The following is a 22,609-nucleotide window of genomic DNA, read 5'->3' as shown; positions in this document are numbered from 1 at the left end:
CAAAAACAGAATTACCTGGAAAAACTCAGCAGGTCTGGCAGCATCGGCAGAGAAGAAAAGAGTTGACGTTTCGAGTCTTCATGACCCTTCGACAGAACTGCAGAGGCGGGCTGTTTAAAAGGCTGTTTAATTGCTTCCCATTGTATATCAATGACTAGTCATCACATGACTGAAACTCTTTCATTTCTGAAAGCCTTTTTATTATAAAGGGCCCAAACACTCCTTTCAAGTGAAGCAGCTTTTCACTTGCACTTCCCTCAACTTAGTCTACTGCATTTGTTGCTCCCAATGCAGTTTCCTGTACATTGGAGAGACCAAACACAGACTGGGTGACGGCTTTGCAGAACATCTTCAGTCTGTCTGCAAGCATCAGCTAGACCTCCCTGTCGCTTGCCATTTCAACACTCCACCCTGCTCTCTTGCCCACATATCTGTTCTTGGCTTGCTGCATTGTTCCAGTGAAGCTCAACGCAAACTGGAGGAACAGCACCTCATCTTCCGACTAGGCACTTTACAGCCTTCCGGACTGAAAATTGAGTTCAACAATTTTAGATCTTGAACTCTCTCCTCCATCCCCACCCCCCTCCCATTTCTACCCCCTCCTTTTTGTTTTTTCCAATAATTTATATAGATTTTCCCTTTCCTACCTATTTCCATTATTTTTAAATGTATTTCCACCCATTGTTTATTTCTACCTTTTAGTAATCCCCCACCCCCACTAGAGCTATCTGTACCTTATCTGTCCTGTCTTCTACTCTTAATTAGCACATTTCTTTAGAAAATATCACCACCTTCAAAACCTCTTTGTTCTTTTGTCTGTGACATCTTCTGGTTATCTCCACCTATTACTGGCTGTTGTCCCAACAACCCCCTCCCCCCCCCCAAACCAGCTTATATTTCACCCCTTTCCTATTTTTACTTAGTTCTGTTGAAGGGTCATGAGGACTCGAAACGTCAACTTTTTTCTCCTCCGCCGATGCTGCCAGACCTGCTGAGTTTTTCCACGTATTTCTGTTTCTGTTTTTGTTTTGGATTTCCAGCATCCGCAGTTTTTTGCTTTTGTTTTTATTATAAGTCCTGCTTGCTTGCAGATAATCACCACACTGCAGAATGCAGAAGTAATATTACTGTAGAAACCTGGCTATCTAGCCTTTTTACCAAGCCACAAGGCTTAAAGTTTAAGGCCTCCTTGAAACCTGTTTCCAGGAGATCCTAAATTTCCCTGGAGAAGCAAGCTGGCCCTTTGGTTACAAGTATTATCCAGGCTGGCTTTCTCAACTTGTGCACATCTCTTATTCTGAAGAAACGCCACAAAATCCTGTCTTCAGCTACATGGACTCACCTAGATTTTATCTCCTGAATGAAAGAACCCCTCTCAATGGACTCTGACATCCATGCAAACTGTTAACTATTCTGTTTGGTTTTAATATTCAATGACGTGAAACTCCTTTCTCTTTCAGTATCATTCCGTGTGTGTGTATGTGTATATGTGTGTGTGTGTGTGTGTGTGTAATAGTAGTGACAACCCTTTTCAGGAGTGTCTGTGTGAATAAATAATGCTCCTGGTTTAAAAATCCAATGAGATCTGCTGCTAGTGACTTTGTAAAAAAGAACTGATAACTTATAAATGGGGTTTGGGAAACTCCTCTCAGCCTTATCAAAAAAATTAAACCACTCTTGAGTACAGACAGAAGGTTAGAAGAATTAGCGGTTCAGTCTGTCTCCCCTGTTCATAACTCTCCTCTCAACAATGTGGAATTCCAGGCATTGTTGTGAAATAGTGACTGAATCATTTGAAAACACATATGGAAGGTAATATCTTTTGTGCTGCACACCAATGAACAAAGAAAATATTGGGCCTGTGAATCTGTGTACCCACTGGCTCACTCCTGCCCTAAATCTTTCAGGAATACAATGGAGTTTCAGCCAGAAATTGGACTAGGACCCAGCTTACCCAGATATATTAGGCATAATCAGGCCCTTACTAATTGTGGCAGGTAAAAAGCTAGGGTGCACCAGCATTGCTTTACCTGACCCATCCCCACCCCTGCTCCTGCCTAGTATCCAAGTTTCATCCATAGTCATGAGGGGACAACTGGCAGCATGAAACAATAATGATTGCTCCCTGCATTCAAATGCATTTGCACCGAGTGAAGGTCAAGAGTGGATGTGCCCAACAACTTTACTTGCAGCATTTTCCTTGGATTTTTGAGGACCACAATATAAGATGCAGTAAAAACAACAGATTATAAAACAGACATAAATCACTGACTAAAAAAAATTATCCCCATATAGCTTTCTAAGCTCCTCATTGACACCATGCATGACTCAATTTTGTCAGACTAATAAAATGGCTTCATGACGGATTAGTATGCTGGTTTGAAAATGTTGCTTTACATCTGCAGACAGGAGATGCATTTCTCTCCCTGCCACTTCTGTATTTTTGAAGTGAGCTACCTCTTATGTAATGCTCCGTCCAGTAGATTCAAACCAACCAGAGAAAACAAGATCTCACTCTGTGAATGCACGGCAGCTAAAATAAAAGCTGAGGCTGCAAATTCACAAATTCTTCATGTTTAAACCTGCATTCATACTCAATGTTGAAACCCAAATGGTTGTTTAAAAGATTGACTGGCCGGGTCTCTTTTCTCTTGGAATTAAAAAGGCTGAAGTGTGACTTAATAGAGGTATTTAAAATTATGAAGGGTTACGATAGAGTGGATTAGGAGAGAATGTTCCCTCTTGTGGGGAAAAACATAACTGGAGGCCATTGATATAAGATAGTCACCAATAAATCCAACAGGGAAGCCAGAAGGAACTTCTTTACCCAAATGTGGTGAGAATGTGGAACTTGCTACCACAGGAAGTTGTTGAAGCAAATGGTACAGTTGCATTTAAAGGGAAGCTAGACAAGCATATGAGAAAGAGGGGAATAGAGGATTACAATGTTATATTTAGATGGGAAAAGCAGGGAGAAGGCTTGAATGGAGAATAAACACTGGTTGGGCCAAATGGCCTATTTTTTTAAATTCTATGTAGAATTTTGGTTTAGTTTCTTCCCTGTAAGGTGGAGTTTTGATAGAGTCGTACTTCCACCCACCCCTTCATATCTGTCTTAGTGGGAACTCCAATGCAACACCAGGAGATCCGATAAGCAACTTGAAGGGGTAGAAGTACACTGAAGATTTAAATGAAGGGGCTGGCTAGAGGGAGAGGAGGACTCTACAAAGCCTTGTGCATCCATTTGGATATTTACCAAAAATTCCAGGGTTGTACTGTCACCTTCTAGGAGTTCTTGTGGCACAGTGGGTACTGACCCTATCTCTGAGACAGAAGCTCCGGGTTCAAACTCACTTAATGACCAAGGAAGGTGCATTCATAATGTGGTCAAATAGAATGAATATCAACCTGTAAATTCTTCCAACACAAGTACGCCGATGGATGTCAGTAAGAATGGGAGAGATTCCTAGTCAGCCATGAGATGGAAAGAACATTGGAGCCTCTACCATCACTATCTATAGCTGTAGACAGCAACACGCATGTAAAGGTGCATGTTGCCATAGCAACTCAGATTCCCCTATAAATTGTGACACACCACCACCACTGCTGCCTTCTGTCATGACAGATACAGGAAGTGGTGGTAAGTGTAGTGGAATGCAGAAAAATCTGGGATCTCCGACCCTGCAGCTACTTATATGTGATGGAATGGTGGAGGAATGGGAAATGGCTGACTCTGCCAAGAAGGCAGTGCAGTTCACAGAATCTCATTCAGACAGTGAGGAAGCAGGAGGCCATACAGCCCAAATATTCCAATGCACTCCACTGTGATATGATCCTCACTTCTATACATTTAATTACCTATATATCAGCTTCAAAATCAGCAAGTGTCAACATATAACAGCTGATTATAATTTGAAGTCCATTCTTTACCCCAATCTCCCAAAAATATCAAACCTAATATTTTGTTTGCAATTATTTTTATTCATTCATGGGATGTGGGCATTGCTGGCTAAGCCAGCATTTATTGACCACTCTCATTGCCCTTGAGAAGATGGTAGGCCACTTCCTTGAACCCTTGCTGTTACCTGGTGTAACTATACCCACAGTGCTATTACAGAGGGAGTTGCAGGTTTTTGACCGCGTGACAGTAAAGGAATGGTGATATATTTCCAATTCAGGATGGGGTGTGACTTGAAGCGGAACTTGTAGGTGATGGTTTTCCCATAAGCATGCTGCCCTTGTCTTTCCAGTTTTAAAAATTTAATTATGGGATGTGGGTGTCGCTGGCTGGGCCAGCATTTATTTCCCATCCCTAATTGCCCTTGAGAAGGTGGTGGTGAGCTGCCTTCTAAAACCACTGCAACCCATGTGGTTTAGGTACACCCACAGTGCTGTTAGGGAGGGAGTTCCAGGAGGTTGACCCAGCGACAGTGAAGGAACGGCGAAATATTTCCAAATCAGGATGGTGAGGAGCATGGAGGGGAACTTTCAGGTGGTAGTGTTCCCATACGTATGCTGCCCTTGTCCTTCTAGGTGGCCATGTGTTTGGAAGGTGCTGTCTACAGAGGCTTTGTGAGTTCCAGTAATGCATCTGGTAAACAGTGCACACTGCTGCCACTGTGCATCGGTGGTGGAGGGAGTGAATGTTTGTGGATCGGGTGTCAGTCAAGTGTGCTGCTTTGTCCTAGATGGTGTCAAGCTTCTTGAGTGTTGCTGGAGCTGCACACATTGAGGCAAGTGGGGAAAATTCCATCACACTCCTGACTTGTGCCTTATAGATGATGGACAGGCTTTGGGGAGTCAGGAGGTGAGTTACTCGCTACAGGATTCTTAGCTTCTGACCTGCTCTTGTAACCACAGTATTTATTTAGATATTCCAGTTCAGTTTCTGGTCAATGGTAACTTCCAAGATGTTGATAGTGGGGGATTCAGCACTGGTCATGCCATTGAATGTCAAGGGGCGATGGTTAGATTTTCTCTTGTTGGAAATGGCCATTGCCTGACACTTGTGTGGCGTGAATGTTATTTGCCACTTGTCAGCCCAAGCCTAGATATTTTCCAGGTCTTGCTGCATTTGGACATGGACTGCTTCAGTATCTGAGGAGTCGTGAATGGTGCTGAACATTGCGAATCATCAGCGAACATTCCCACTTCTGACCTTATGATGGAAGGAAGGTCATTGATGAAGCAGCTGAAGTTGGTTGGGCCTAGGACACTACCCTGAGGAATTGCTTCAGTGGTGTCCTGGAACTGAGCTGATTGACCTCCAACAACTACAACCAGGTTGCGGGTTTTTGAAGGAACCTTGGCAAGTTACTGCTCCGCATCTTGCAGATGGTACACACTGCTCCCACTGTGCACCTATCGTGGAGGGAATTAATATTTAAACTGGTGGATCAGGTGTCAATCAATTGGACTTGCTCAACCCAGCCCAGCCGCCTCGCCAGACACAAGCTCCCAGCATTACGTGAGCTTGAGGGAAGCTGCATATGGTTCAATTTTCCACTTACATACTGAATATTATTAATTTATAAATGGGTTCAAGCTTCTTGAGTATTGTTGGAGCTGCATCCATCCAGAAAAGTGGAGAGCATTCCATCAAACTTCTGACTTATGCCTTGTAGATGGTGAACAGGCTTTACGGAGTCAGGAGGTGAGGTACTTGGCACAGAATTCCTTGCCTCTGACCTGCTCTTGTGGTTACAGTATATAGGTGGCCTGTCCAGTTCAGTTGCTAGTCAATGGTGATTCCCAGAATGTTGGAGGTAGGAGATTCAGTGATGGCAATGCTGCTGAATGTCAAGGGGCAATAGTTAGGGACTGATCCTAAATAAAATTAAAATACCACTTCTATATGTAAAATCAGTTATTCAGCCCCAATAAACACTATGGATAGAAATTTCCCCCCATTGTGGCCCAGCTTGACACACGCCTGGAAGTGCTGAGCGCTTCCTGTGCGGCCGGGGTAGGGGGGGAGTTCCCTGAGTTGGGAGTGTGCGCGAAAGATTACAGAAATCTCCCTGAGGCACCTTGGTGGCCTTAGGGAGATTACTTTCACTTATGAAGTATTGATTAAAGGTAAATAAAAATTTTAAGGCCGTGGCACCACCCCCGCTCTCCAAGCCAAAGATTCTGCCCTATAAACATTGAGAGCATATATTGGATTTTTAGATTCTCTTAACTCACTCACGCATCTCTCAAGGTAAAGGCATGACTATTAGGGTAAGGCGATGATAATTATCTCCTTAACTGGACAGTCATCTCGATAACTCGGTAGTCTTAATTCAGGGATTAAGGCAAATGTTACTTTAATAATTGATGCATATCCTCATTAAAATACTTTACTGTAACAATAATTGAATTTTGAAACTGGATTATTTACTAGAAATAAGATTACATTTTCTCTGTTTTTCTAGAACTTTTTTAACACTGCTATTGCCTGTTTTTGCCACACTGTAAATTGCATGTTTTGTTCTTTAACAAACGTCCACATAATCTTGAAAATATGTTGTCTCACAAAATCTTCCATATCACTAGCTCATGAATCTGACTCTGTACCCTCTTTGGTGGCATGGGTGGGGGGTGATGGTGAGGGTGGGGTACATTGCTGAGAAATTATAAGCAGCCTGAAATAAATCCGGGACATTATAATCTGGCTGAAACTTGTTAAGGAGGCTCTCTGGAGGACAGTAATATTCTCAGGAGATGCCTTTGATTTGAAGAGGGATAGGTCAGTCTTTCAGACCAATTTAGTGTCTTATGGAATCTGTCATTCTCGACCTAAAATTTAGAGGCATCATCTGAGAGGTATGTCTGATCTGGCATATAACGCAGGGTTAAAATGCACCACAACCCAATGTCTGGGTGCTACACTGGAAGCATGGATTGAAGTCACACAAGGCCAGCTTGGTGCTTATGCAAGATCAGGCTCCTGTGGTGACTGTGGATCCCAGAATTCAAAGGGGTTTTCAGGTTCTCACAATACCTCCCTCAGCCCATCCTCCAGCAAGTTACTCGGATTGCTGAGGCCCACTCCTGGAGAGTGAGAGTGACGTGTTGCATTCACTGGCATGACACAGCGCAGGAGCACTAGGATAGATATAGGCACACAGAAGATGGCTACTAAGGGAATTCACAATGGTGATGAATTGACATTTTAATGCAATGTGAAATGGCTTAATTTATAAATTTGGTATGGAATGTTAAATTTGTGGTGGCTTTTATTTTTGTATTGCATCCAAGAGGACACTGTGATGATCAATGATGGAGGGGAGTTAAGTTGTGGGACTGTTGTTGAATGGGGAATTGGGGTTGTGCTCACCAGTATCGCAGTCAGATCAGTCGATCATGAACAATGTGGCTAGAAAGGTACTATGTTGAATGCCTCTTTCTCTAACCCCTTCTCCTCTTCATTCTCTTCCTCCTCAGCTGCTTACTGTGGTAAAAGATATGCCCCCATGATGGTGAGGCTGTGAAACATGCAGCAGACTACCTTGAATCTTGACATCACTCTGAAGAGTACTGCGCAGTTCAACCAAAGCTGCCCAGGTAACTGAAGCATTATTTCAGCACCATAAACACTTCACCAAAACAGTTTGTGTGCGTTATGTTTTACTGTGGATCGCTTTGCTTGTGAACTGGTTGCATGCTTATCTGCCAGTAAGTGAGTCAATTACAGTATATTGCAGACTCAGAGACCAATATGAAATTGCTATTACTATTTTAGCATTTACTATTTATTTATGTGGTAGCCCGCACTTCACAGCTTTGAGTCTTACAGTCACGTGGTCAATCTGCTCACAGTCTCTTAAAGATGTATTACACCTCAGATTACCACATCCCTCCCCCTTTAATTGAAAGTACATTTTACAATATATTAACTATTTGCAAAAATGAACAATTTACAAATTCAGTCTCTCAGGAGGCTTTTTCAAACATGTCGACCATTGTAGTTCTATGACTTCGGATGGTTTATCTGAGGCTTCCCTCTTAAGAGTTATCTCTCCACTAGGCTCCCCAGCAGTAACCTGTAAGTTTGCATCTTCAACTCTCTCAGGGTCAACAGGTTCTAGAGTTACTTCCATAGCAAGAGGAGTTCCTTCTACCTGTGTTGTCAACCCCAATGGGAATGTTTGGCATACCTTTTCTTGTGGATCTGTTTCCTGTTTCCTGAGGTGATCTACATGTCACCTGATTATCTGACCTTCAACTGATATTGGTAGGATAGGGGTCCTGTCACTGCAATGACTTCACCTGATAGCCATTTGGGCCCATGGACAAAGTCCTTTGTGAAAACAGCTTCCCCTATAGTGGTTTCTTCTGCAACTGTGGTAATTGTGTTCATTTTTCTGTGCCTCCTGACTTCTCTCTTCCCAGCCCCCTAAATTTGGCCTTTTGAGGCTTAATCATATCCTAAGACGTCTCTTCATTAATAAATCTGTGGGGGCAATAGTGGTAGCATAGTTCTGTAGCTAAGCAGGAAACATGATAACTTCATTGTTATAGAGCCCCCTCTAGCTTTTCATTCCGGCTTTGAAGATCTGGACTGCCCTCTCGGCCAACCCATTGGATGCAAGGTGGCATGGCGAGGTCTTGACATGTGTTATGCAATTGAGAGTTGTAAATCTTTGGAACTCCCCGCAAGTGAATGCCAATCCATTGTCAATCACTACTACCCCTGGTAAACCGTGTATCACAAAACTCTGATGTAATCTGCCTGTGGTGACGGCAGATGTGGGTAATCTCACCTTATATACATCCATCCATTTGGAGTTGTAGTCGATAAGTAAGAGGAACATTGTGCCCAAAAAAGACCCCATGTAGTCAACATGGAGGCGGACCCATGGACTTCCTGGCCATTCCCAAAGATTCAGAAGGAGGCAATTTCTGCACCTGTTGGCACTGCATACAGCTCTTAACCATGTTTTCGATTTTAGTGTCCATCCCTGGCCACCATAAGTAGCTGCACACCAACATTTTCATTCTAGAAATGCCAGGGTGAGCACTATGCAATTCTATCAATAATGGTTGTCTTCCTCTGGGAGGCACAATGACTCTCAATCCCCACAGTAAGATGCCATCCTGGCAGGTGAGCTCATTAAAATAGGGCTTCATTTTTTCCGACTTGGGCTCATTAGACCATCCTTGCAAGACTTGTCCCCTGACGTGAGACAAAACTGGATTGTGGTTTGTCCATTCTCTGATCTGTTTGGCATTCACTGGTGATGAATCCAGAAAGTTTAATAACAAGACAAATTCTTGAGGGATGGGGACGTTCACATTGCTATCCTTCAGGGGTAATCAGCTCAGCGCACTGGCATTGGCAATCTGGCTTCCTGGCCTGTGGATAAAAGTATATTCGTAAGCAGCTGGAATCAGCGCCGATCTTTGGATACGTGCCAAGGTGAATGGGGGGTATTGTCTTATCTTCCCCAAACAAGCCATTAGTGGCTGGTGGTCAGATACTATGGTGAAATGGTGACCATAGATGTATTGATGGAATTCCTTAATGCCAAATACAATGGATAAAGCTTCTTTCTCTTTTTGTGAGTATCTTCATTCTGCCTCACCGAGTGTTCTTGAAACGTAACCAATGGGCCATTTGGAGTCATCCCCCATTCGGTGGGAGATACTGCCCCTACTCCATATAGGGATGCATCGCAGGTTAAAATCAATTCTTTCTTTGGGCCAAAATGTGCCAAGAGGGCCAATGAATGTAGTAACTGCTTTACTGCTGTAAAAGCCTGTTGTTGTGGGGCTTACCAAGTCCACCTGTGGTTTTTCTTGAGTAACCTGTTTAATGGAGCCAGTACTGTCGACAAATTTGGGAGAAAAAGACCATTAGTAGTTAACCATTCCCAAGATGGTCATGTGTTCTGTGGCATTTTTCAGTGCTGGAGCCTCACAAATAGCTCTCACCTTGTCTTGTACTGGGTGAAGGGCCTGCGAGTCAACCCTATGACCCAGGTAAATCACTTCTTTTGCTTGGAAGACACATTTATCTCTTTTCAAGCGTACCTTGATTTGTGAAAAACACTCCAATACCTCTTCCATGTTAGCCAGGTGTTCTTCATCAGTTAGTCCTGTTAATAGGACATCATCGAGATAAACCACCACATGGGGTGGACCTTGGAGTAAATTATCCATAGTCCATTGGAAAATGGTACAAGCTGATGAGACTCCGAAGGGTAACCTGGTATACTGGTATAAGCCCCTATGTGTGTTGATAGTCACAAGATCCCAAGAGGCCTTTTCTAGCTCGACTTGCTGGTAAGCGTGGCACATGTCCTGTTTCGTATATGCGGTTCCCCCTGCCAGCTTGGAGTACAATTCATCACTTTTTGGTATAGGATGCCTGTCTAGTCTGGCCACTTTGTTAACGGCCAACTTGTAGTCCCCACATATTTGCCCACTCTGGTCAGGCTTTAGAACTGGAAATACGGACACTGCCCATTCGGAAAATTGTACAGGTTGTAAGACTCCCACTTTTCCAGCGTGTCTAATTCAATATCCACCTTTTCTCGTAACTGATAGGGGACTGGCTTTGCCTTCAAATATCTGGGGGTTGCTCCAGGATCCATGTGGATTTTAGCTTGCAGTCCCTGAATCTTCCCGAGCTCTTCCCTGAAAACAGCTCTTCCCTGTAATAATTCTTGCAGCTCTTTTATTCTAAGTTGAAAAATCTCAACCCACTCCAACTTTATTTTCTTAAGCCAGTTCCGACCACGTAGAGTTGGACCCTCCCCTGCTACCACCATCAGTAGATTAGCAGACTGGCTTCTATGTTACAAAAACAAAAACAGAATTACCTGGAAAAACTCAGCAGGTCTGGCAGCATCGGCGGAGAAGAAAAGAGTTGACGTTTCGAGTCCTCATGACCCTTCGACAGAACTTGAGTTCAAGTCCAAGAAAGAGTTGAAATATAAGCTGGTTTCTATGTTGTACTGGACACTTGCATAAACCTTTCACTTGTATGTTTTTACCAATATATTCCTTAGTCTGGCATCTGAGTTTTCCAGCTTTATTGAGTGGCCTCCTCCATTCAGATGTTTAAACGTGTGTTCCCCTATAACTGTTGTGGGTGCACCTGTATCCGCCTCCATTCAAAAAGGCTTTCAGTTGACTTCTATTTTCACATACTTTGGCTCTGTTTTACCCATTTTTAAATTGTGTAGAGAGTAAATATCTGACTCTATTTCTTCTGGCTTCTCCATTATATAAATTTTACGACTTCTGTCTTTTTGTTTGAACTTTGGCCTCAATCTTTCTTTACAATATCGCAAAATGTGCCCATTGCGATGTCAGTAGAAGCGCTCAGTTTTTAAAAAATTGTCGTTTGTTTGTAGGCTGTCTGGTTCTAATTCTGCTATTACGAATGTGGTTTTTATCCGTTAAGCCATTGCTTTTTGCTGGGCTGTTAATAGCAGCTGTTTCCCACCTTTCTGCAGACCCCTGCACTTCCACGTAATTTCTAGCCGGTGCCTCCCTCCCAACATGAAGAATGGCTCCATTTTGTGCTCCCTTGATTTTTTCTGAGTCCCTGACCGCGCTTTGCATTGTGAACGTCAACTCCAGTGCCTTGCTGAAGTCTAAAATTGTTTCTGACAATAACCTTCTTTAAATGGCGTCTCTGTTAATCCCACACACTAATCAGTCTCTTAACATGTCATTAATCAACACCCCATACTCACAGTGCCCTGTCAGTTGTTTTAAGGCTGCTAACTAGCAAGCGGCTGTCTCTCCAGGGACGCGACACCTCGAATTGAATCTAAAACTCTGTATTGTTACCGAGGGTTTCGGTTGAAAGTGGCCTTTCACTAGATTCATCAACTCATCAAAACTCTTGGAATCTGAGGTATTGGGTGCCAATAGAATACGGATTAAGTCATATGTTTTATTGCCACATGTCGACAAGAGGATCGGCCGCCTCTTCTCCTTTCCCTGGCCAAAAAGAAAAACGTGAAGCGTTCAATATAATGTGACCAGTCATCAGTGGCCTGATCAAAAGGTTTGATGTGGCCAAATTGGCATATTGGAGGGCAATAACTTCGACAACTATGGTGAGGGTTTACAATTGTGATGTACTTACAATCGGCCTGCAGGGCATGGCTAATTCAGTACAGTTGCAGCTTTCCTTGGCGTCATCGTCTGGTTGTGTCTTGCCTCATCGCCAGTTCCTTTGTTTTACTATAGGTCACTTTGCTCGTGAATTGGTTACATGCTTACTCTTAGTAGGTGAGTCAATTACAATATACTGCAGGCTCAGAGAACAATATGAAATGAAGCACATAATATTTATTTACACAAATAACAGAGCATTAACATGATGTGTACTTCTCCAGCCAGACCCTACTCTAGATTAACATTAACATGGTAGTCCACGCTACACAGCTATTGGGTCTTACAGTCACGTACTCATCTGCTCAGTCTCTTAAAGGTGTATTACACCTCAGATTACCACAGTGTGGCAGCATAGCTTTTATTGAGTCAAGATACATGTCCTCAAAGGACAGGCTGTCCAATGGCCATCCTTCTGGTTTGTCATGGTGGTTCAATTACAGTTGGCAAAATGTACTGTCAATTAGTGAAGGAAACATGACTGCTGCCAGGACACTACCAACATGATAAGCTAAGTATTGCCACACACTAGCTGAACATTGTGGGAATAGAATCGCACTCAGTTGTATTGCATCTCAGAATTGACATGTTGCACATATACGTAGCCATGCATCTGCTGCCTTTATAGTCAATGGTACCTTGCACCATAAAAAAGCCTGCAGTCCCCACAAGTGGGTGTGCTCACTCCGCCTGCTTCTCTCGGGCATGAAACAATGAAATGTATTCAACTCTTCTGAAATTGAGAGCCTCAGTGATCTCCTTTATGCAACAATGGATGGCAAACTGGACGATGTTGCAAATGTCTTCCAGCCTGGAAAGTGATAGTTAAACTCAAGTTCATGTCACCTTCAAAGCTGCTGACGCTGATTTTCTTACCCTGTTGTGAGGCTGCAATTGTGGCTGGAGCAGTTTCTCCCTTTCTACTCTGCCCATATCTCATGATTTTTGACAGCTTTATCAAACCTCCTCTTATCTTCTTTTCTCCAAGGAGGACAGACCCAATTCCTCCAATCTCTCTACTTAATGGAAGCTGCTAATCCTTGGAACCATTTTCATGAATCTTTCCGGCACACTCTCTAATGTCTTCATAGTGTTACTAAACAAAGGGCTGGATTTTATGAGGCACTGTGTTCCCGCACACCCCCAACCCCAACTGAAAAGTCAGCAGGGAGCCTGCCCATGAGAAAGCCTTTTTACACTTGGTGGGGCATTAATTGGCTCAGGGCGAGACTTCCCTCCCCATCGTCCAATGACCATTTTTGAATTTGGCACCGATCTCCCTGAGGCAGCACTCCCGGCTTGGGGAACCCCCCCACCGCCTACACAGGGAGCGCGATAACTTCGACAACTATGGTGAGGGTTTACAATAATAATGTACTTACAATCAGCCTGCAGGCACGGCTAATTCAGTACAGTTGCAGCTTTCCTTGGCTTCCCTCCCCATCTTGGAGGGAAGTCCTGCCTGAGTCTCAGCAATCCCAGGTTTGAGCAGTGGCTACTACTGGGACTACAACAATTCCCTGAAGAAAAGGAGGTTATGGGTTCCAAACTGAAGGCCAGTCTAGGGTATCATATAAGTTGCTGGCAGACCCCAGGGAGGGGATGAGGGAGGGAAGTGGTACCAGCTATAAGAGGCCAAGGGGGAGGGTTAAAGCTGGTGGTATGACCTTGGTGGGGGACAAGGGAATCCTCAAAGGAGGTCCCCCCTTTCTTCCCTGACACTAGTATACCCAGTAAAGCTCCTGGATGACCCACATAGTCTGGGCCTCACCCTGCCACAGGTGAAATAATGGCAGGGACAGAATGAGGTATTTAAAGGAAGAATTTTCCCCCTGTTGGAGGGGAAATGTAGGGGTGGGCGTGTGCAGGCGCACACCACCATTTTACGTGGGCGGGCCAATTAAGGCCCACCCAGCGTGATGTCCACCAAGAAGCTCTATGCGCTCCCTGTGCAGGCGGTGGGGGGATACCCTAAGCTGGGAGTGCTGCCTCAGGGAGATCGGTGCCAAATTCATAAATGGTCATTGGACAAAAATAAAATTTCCCTGTCATGTCCCCTCATGTGACACTGTCACATGAGTTGGGAGATGCCCATCACTTTCATTCAAACTTTTGTTAAATTTTTTAAAACCCTCATGAAACCTCATCCCACCTGTGGATGAGGTTTAATGCTTTTTCTGTAGCCCGCCAGGTTGGACAGGCAGGTCCATTAATAACTTCAATTACTTTTTAAATGGCCTCAATAGGCTGTTGACAGGTCGGCGGGCGCACAGCTGATTCAGCTACGCCCCCTGCTGACCGGAAATTTAAACAACGCAGGGTGATGTCGGGAGTTCCACCCGATGTCATCCTGCGTCATTTTACGCATTGGCGAGTGGGCCCCACCCTCCGCTCGCTGACCTCAATCTCCTGGTCCAAGAGTCCATTAATTGGCCACTTGGTGCCTCAATAGGCCCAAGGATGAGTGGGCCTCAGCCACTCTGGAAAATGGGAGACAGGTCTTGGGCAGGTAGAATGGTGATGGGCAGGCCACATGCTATATTTTACGAGCTTCAAAAACGCCAGCAGACAGCTGTAGTATCCAGCCCAAGAGCAGTGCCCACAATTGGACACAATACCAAATTGAAGCTAAATCACTGTGTTATACAGGTTTAATACAGCTTCCTTGCATTTGTACTCTATGCCTCTATTTATAAAACCTGTAGAGAATATGATGAAGCGGAAAACAATTGAAAACCAAGCTGAAGATTGAAGGTTCAGAGGGGAAATGAAAATTCCCTTTAAGGTTCTTAATCATCCCCACTCCCCCTTTTACCACCCTTTTGCTATTTATATGTCTGTAGAAGACTTTTCATTTCCATTTCACATTAGCTGCCAGTCTCTTCTCACACTCGCTCTTCTTATTTGCTTTTTCACTTTCTCTCTGAACTTTTTGTATTCAGCCTGGTTCTCAGTAGTATTATCTACATGACATCTATAATATGCACCTTTTTTTCTTTATCTTATTCCTTACCTCTTCCGCTATCCAGGTCGATAGGATTTGTTTTCCCTACCTTTCCCTTTCATGCGGATCTACCTTAACAATACCTGAACTATCTTCCTCTGAAAGATCGCCCATTGTTCCATTACAGTTTTGCCTGACAATCTTTTGGTTCCAATTAAGCTGAGCCAGATTCCTTCTCACCCCATTAAAGTTGTCCCTATTCCAATTAAGTATTTTTAAACCTGGATTGCTTCTTATACTTTTCCATAGCCAACATAAACCTTATGAACCTATGACCCTTAAATGTTCCCCTCCTGACACGTGATCCATCTCAGTCCCAGAACCAGCAATGCCTCCTTCCTTGTTGGACAGGAAACATATGAGTGGCCCAAATCTGCCGGTCTCCGGATTGTCAGAGACCAGTCATACGGCTAAGATGAAGGTCAGGACCCTGTGGAGTTTCTGACTTGCTGACTTATATAGGAATTGCCAGGGAAGTTTCAACTTCCAGTGGACAAGTCCCCTACTACCTGGGATCCTCCATGAATGTCCCCGGCTCTGAGTTAGAATTGGAGATTTCAGACAGTCCTGTTGTACTTACCTGGATCGTTACTTGGGAAATGTTAGACAGATTAAAACCTAGTCTAACATCTGGGTAAACACACAACTGACCCTCCAATCACTCATATTGACCCCTGACTTACCCCTGAGCTGACCTGACTACTCCCTCACCATCATTACCACCCCAGACTGATTCCCACCCACTGACTAGACCTCACAAAACAATCCTGCTTCAGACACCATGAAGTAGGCTTTGTAGTTTAGAGCATATTAACAGCAAGTCTTTATTAACAACCTATGACTATATACACATAAACAGTAGAGGGCACAGGTATTGAGTTGACTCCACCCTAGGTCTTTACACATCTCTATCCATCTCTAGACTGACCCTGACTTTGGGTTATGTGCCTTCTTACATCACTGTGCGGGCAGTACTGTAGTCTGTCCCATATTAACTCTGTATATACCAGACCCTACTACTACAACCCCCCCAAGTCTTTATCCCATGGGTATAGAGTTACTTTAGTTTTCTTCCAAGCCTTACATTACTATAAGTCTTGTACAGCCTTATTGTTACAGCCTTAATGTTATTCTAATATTGATTTTTCCTGTGAGAGCTCTTCATACCACAGCGCTGGCAAGGTCACTCTGCTGGGTGGTTCAAGGGCTGTTTTCCCTGACTTGGATGGTCCCTGCATTTTTGTGACCTGATACGGTGGACTGTGAGTTGGTTTCAGCCCCCTGAAGTGATCTGTCCCCTTAGAATGGTCCTTTGTTGTTCACGTAGCTCAGACAGTCTTACTAGCTGGATTGCTTTGTCTACGATAATATCATCTTTAATTTGTAGAAGGTCAGAGAGTGAATTGTCTGAAATACCCATCATGATTCTGTCTCGAATGAGTTCAGACTTTAAATTGCCATATTCACATCCTTCTGTCAGCCTGTAGAGATTGCTTATGAAGGGATCGACAGGTTTCCCCAGGAACTGAATTCTCTTATCAAATTTAGGTCTCGCCAGTATTTTATTGAATTTCAAGTTGAAATAGACATCAAAAGATTTCAAAATGTCATCAAAGTTGGCAATGATTCATCAATAGATTGTCATGAAATTATGTTGTCTGCTATTGGCCCATTCGAATAAAGAAGTGTACTAACTTGTTCTGTCTCAGGTTTTTTATTTAGATCTGCAGCAACACTGTATGTTAAAAATCTTTTCCTCCAAAGACTCCAATCCTGTGACTGGTCTGGGTCATGGGTGAATCGCAACAGAGCTGGGAGTGTTGAATTGCAATCTGTTTTTTGATGATTTTACAAAGTGTGGGTACAGCTTTAAGAGATTACAATCTTCTGAGATGGCATCATTCGTTGCTGATGAATCCTCCCACACTTGTCAGTTTTTGGCGGGCATTCCAAAATGACAGCAGCACACTTCTGCATGAAGAAGGGACCACAATGGTAATGTGGGTCAACTGCCTGCTGATTTCATTCATTCTGTAGTATCGCATTATGAGTTGGGACTCTTGGAAATGAACAGTGGGCCTGTTGTTTCTGAACTTGTTTGGTTGCAAGGTAACTCCTTTGAGGTTTCAGTCAGTTCCTTTGTAACTTTTTTGAGTACAAACATGTTTCTATCTGTTTCAGATGAAGTTACATTGTTTCATAATTTGCCATTGTGAGATTTGAACTCTTGATCTTGGGATTACAAACCCAGTACCATAACCACTTGGCTATTTAGGCCAAGCCCCTTGAGGGCAAGGTACCCAGAGTGGATGAAATCAATTATTAATGAGTTTATTCTGCCAAACTTAGGAGCCATGTGTTGATACTCGGAGTCTGGAATTGGGTTAGTTTTCAAACGGTGCTTCTAATTGAATGACTTAAAAGGGGTGTCTCAGGACCAGCTGGCCTGGAAGTTACAAATTTTATCTCACCCTTGCAGGCTGCAAGATCTGCTTGCTGAAGCTGGACTTCAAAGGAGGATTGAATGGAGTCTTCTGCTTGAGTAAAACTTCTACCTTTTCTTGTTTGCTTTCAGGCTGTTCAGTCTCTGGAGCTTTTTCTTTTTTTTTCCTGGTGAATTTTCTCAGTGTCTGTAGCTTCAGTTGGGATTAAGATTCAGTGCAGAATCCATTGAAGGCATCCTTTTTCTTAGTTTCTCAGCACTGTTGTGAGGATGGCGGTTTTTAATCCTGATGCTGCAACCATGAAGAATCCTGCTTTGGACACCATGAAGTAAAGTTTGTAGTGTAGTGCAAGTCTTTAACAACTCATAACTTTGCACATATTTACAGTAGAGGGTACAGGTATGGAGCTGACTCCATCCTAGGTCGTTACGTGTCTCTGTCATTCTCTAGACTGGCCCTGACTCTGGGTCATGTGCCTTCTTACAACGCTGTGAGGGTGGTACTGTACTCAGATCCACATTTACCCTTTATGTACCAGACCCTACTATTACACTGACCACTCCCCCGAACACCTGACCAACCCCGGACCACCCAACTACACCCCTTGACCTCCCGACCACCCTCCTGTCCACCTGACGAACTCCCAGACCAGACCTGACCACTCCCCTGACCACCCGTCAACCCACCAACCCAAGTACCACCTGTCTACCACCCCCCCCACCTCCCCAGATAACCAACTAACCCCCCGACCAGCTCTGACTACCACCCCTGACCACCCTACTACCCTCACATCCCAACTACACCCCCGACCATCATAATACACCTCCGATCTGACTAACTACAATCTCACCCATGTCACCTCACCCACCTGCCACTTAATCCACCAATCACCTCACCCACCTGCCACTTAATCCACCAACCACCTCACTTACCCTGCCCATCTCACCCCCTATCCACTAGCCCATCACCCACCTACCCACCCTACCATTCATTCATTCTTCCATCCACCCATTCATTAACATTCCAACTGGACATTTAAACTTACCATCCAGTAGCTGGTGCCATAAAAAAGTGACATGTCCTGCCTTTCTCCCGACTCTACTCATCTTCAACAGGGCTCTCCAAGGAGCTCCACATTTCTGGAAAAGCAGGGTTTGGAAGGTGCCAGGAGAAATGTGGAGCAGCGTGGAGGAATTTTCAAGTGGAATGGCAGTCCAACGATGTTTGCTGCTTCTCAGGCAATGTGGGCCACTGCTACGGAAATTCTCCTGAAAGCACTCTAGAAACTCTTGTCCCTCTCTGCCCCTTACACTATTAGTTCACTCATTCAAGTCTGCCCTGCCAAAGGCAGGTCCTTGGCTCACAGTCTGCTGATGCTTCATCCTGAGCTGTTTTCATCAGTGGTGGTTTGAAATTGACTCACAGGGTCAGGGCAAGGAGGCATAAGAACATAAGAATATGGCTCAACACCACTTCCTTGTGTATAATTAGATATGGGCAATAAATGCTGGCCTAGCCAGCAACATCCACAGCCCACAAAAGAATAAATTTTAAAATATGGAACAGGACAGCCTGCTGGAAGAGGGAGGAAAAGGAGTTGAGAAAGGCTATCAGCAGGAGGCCATATCCACAAAGAGTTTTCAGATGGTGTAGGGACACCCACAGTTCTTTTAGGAAGGAGGCTTCAGGATTTTGATCCAGTGACAGTTAAGGAATGGTGATATAGTTCCAAGTCAGGATGGTGTGTGGCTTGGAGAGGAATTTACAGTTGGTGGTGGTCCCATGTATCTTCTGCTCTTGTTCTTCTAGATGGTAGAGATTGTTGGTTTTGAAGGTGTTGTTGAAGGGTTATTGGTGAGTTGCTGCAGTGCATCCTGTGGATGGTACACACTGCTACCCTTACTATGTCTCAGTGGTGCAGGGAGTGAATGTTTAAGGTGGTAGATTGGGTGCCAGTCAAGTGGGCCACTTTGTCCTGGATGGTGTCAAGCTTCTTGAATGCTGTGAGAGCTGCACTCATCCAGGCAAGTGGAGACTATTCCATCACACTCCTGAATTGTGCTTTGTAAATGGTGAACAGGCTTTGGGCAGTCAGGAGGTGAGTTATTGGCTACAGGGTTCACAGCCTCTAATTTTTTTTATTCATTCATGAGATGTGGGCTTCAGTGACAGGACAAGTATTTGTTGCCCAAACCTAGTTGCCTTGAGAAGATGGTGGTGAGCTGCCTTCTTGAACTGCTGCAGCCCATGTGGTGTAGGTACACCCTCAGTGCTGTTAGAAAGGGAGTTCCAGGATTTTGACCCAGCTTTATGATGGAATGACAATATATTCCCAAGTCAGGATGGTGACTTGGAGGGGAAATTCCAGTTGGTGGTATTCCCATCTATCAGCTGCCCTTGTCATTCTAGATGGTAATGGTCATCTATTTGGAAGGTGCTTTTGAAGGAGCCTTGGTGAATTCCTGAAGTGCATCTTGTAGACGATATACACTGTTGCTATTGTGCGTCGGTGGTGGAGGGAGTGATGCCTGTGGATGTGGTGCTAATCAAGCGGGCTGCTTTGTCCTGAATGGTGTTAAGCTCCTTGAGTGTTGTGGGAGCTGCACACATCCAGGCAAGTGGGAAGTATTCCATCACGCTCCTGACTTGTGCTTTGTACATGGTGGACAGGCTCTGGGAGTCAGGAAGGGAGCTGCTCATCGCAGGATTCCTAGCCTCTGACCTGCTCTTGTAGCCACAGTACTTATATGGCTAGTTCAGTTCAGGTTAAGGTCAATGGTAACACTCAGGATGTTGATAGTGGGGGATTCAGTGATGGTAATGCCATTGAACATCAAGGGGCAATGGTTGGATTCTCTCTTGTTGGAGATGGTCATTGTCTGGCACTTGTGTGGCACAAATGTTACTTGCCACTTGTCAGCCCAAGCCTGGATATTGTCCAGGTCTTGCTGAATTTGGACATGGACTGCTTCAATATCTAAGGAGCTGCGAATGGTGCTGAACATTGTGCAATCATCAGCGAATGTCTCCACTTCTGACCTTATGATTGAAGGAAGGTAGTTGATGAAGCAGCTGAAGATAGTTGGGCCGAGGACATTACCCTGAGGAACTCCTGCAGTGATGTCCTGGAGCTGAGGTGACTGAACTCCAACAATCACAACCACCTTCCTTTGTGCTAGGTATGACTCCAACCAGTGGAGAGTTTTCCCCCTAATACCCATTGACTCCAGTTTTGCTAGGGCTCCTTGATGCCACACATGGTCAAATGCTGCCTTGATGTCACCTCTCACCTCACCACGGAAGTTCAGCCCTTTTATCTATGTTTGAACCAAGGCTGTAATGAGGTCAGGAGCTGAGGGGCCCCGGCGGAACCCAAACTGCGTACCAGTGTGCAGGTTATTGCTACGCAAGTGCCGCTTGATAGCACTGTTGAAGACCCCTTCCAACACTTTACTGATCATCAAGAGTAGACTGATGGGGTGGTAATTGGCTGGGTTGGATTTGTCCTGCTTTTTGTGTACAGGACATACCTGGGCAATTTTCCACATTGCCAGGTAGATGCCAGTGTTGTAGCTGTACTGGAACAGCTTGGATAGGGGCGTGGCAAGTTCTGGAGCACAAGTCTTCAGTACTTTTGCCAGAATATTGTCAAGGCCCATTGCCTTTGCACTATCAAGTGCCTTCAGCTGTTTCTTGATATCAAATGGAATGAATCAAATTAGCTGAAGACTGGCATCTGTGATACTGGGGGCCTCCAGAGGAGGCCGAGATAGATCACCCACTCGGCACTTCTGGTTGATGATTGTAGCAAATGCTTCAACCTTATCTTTTGTTACTGATGTGCTGCGTTTGATTGAGGTTGTGGATATTTGTGGAGCCTCCTCCTCCAGTGAGTTGTTTAATTGTCCACCACCATTCACGACTGGATGTGGCAGGACTGCAGAACTTAGACCTGCTCCATTGGTTGTGGGATTGCTTAGCTCTATCACTTGTTGCTTATGCTGGTTGGCATGCAAGTAGTCCTGTGTTGGAGCTTCATTTCATTTTTGGTTGAGACCTCATTTTTAGGTATGCTTCGTGCTGTTCCTGGCATGCCCTCAAGCACTCTTCATTGAACCAGGGCTAATCCCTTAGCTTGATGGTAATGGTAGAGTGGGGGATATGCTGAGCCATGAGGTTACAGATTGTGTTTGAGTATAATTCTGCTGTTGTTGATGGCCCACAGCACCTCATGGATGCCCAATCTTGAGTTGCTAGATCTGTTCAAAATCTATCCCATTTAGCTTGGTGATAGTCCCACACAACATGATGGAGGGTGTCCTCAATGTGAAGGCAGGACTTTGTCTCCACAACAATTGTGTGGTGGTCACTCCTACTGATAATGTCATGGACAGTTGCATCTATGGTGGGCAGGTTGGTGAGGATGAGGTAAAGTATGTTTTTCCCTCTTGTTGTTTCCCTCACTACCTGCCACTGACTCAGTCTAGCAGTTATGTCATTTAGGGCTCAGCCAGCTTGGTCAGTAGTGGTGCTACCATGCTACTCTTTGTGATGGACATTGAAGTGCCCCACCCAGAGTTCTACGCCCTTGCCACCCTCAGCGCTTCCGCCAAGTGGTGTTCAACATGGAGGAGCACTGATTCATCAGCTGCGGGAGGGTGGTACATGGGAATCAGCAGGAGGTTTCCTTGCCTATCTTTGACCTGATGCCATGAGACTTCATGGGGTCCAAGTCAATGTTGAGGACTCCCAGGGCAGCTCCCTCCCGACTGTATAACACTGTACCACCACCTCTGCTGGCTCTGTCCTGCCGATGGGACAGGAAATCCTCAGGGTGGTGATGGTGATGTCTGGGTCATTATCTTTAAATAAGATTCCATGAGGATGATTATGTAAGGCTGTTGCTTGACTAACCTGTGAGACAGCTCTCCAAATTTTGGCACTAGATCCCAGATGTTAGTAAGGAGGACTTTGCAGGGTCAACACGGCTGAGATTATTGTTTCCAGTGCCTAGGTTGATGCCGGGTCACCCGTTTGGTTTAAT

The sequence above is a fragment of the Carcharodon carcharias genome, chromosome 6, assembly GCF_017639515.1.
Source record: "Carcharodon carcharias isolate sCarCar2 chromosome 6, sCarCar2.pri, whole genome shotgun sequence".
Taxonomy (NCBI): Eukaryota; Metazoa; Chordata; class Chondrichthyes; order Lamniformes; family Lamnidae; genus Carcharodon; species Carcharodon carcharias.
This window is presented reverse-complemented; position numbering follows the sequence as displayed.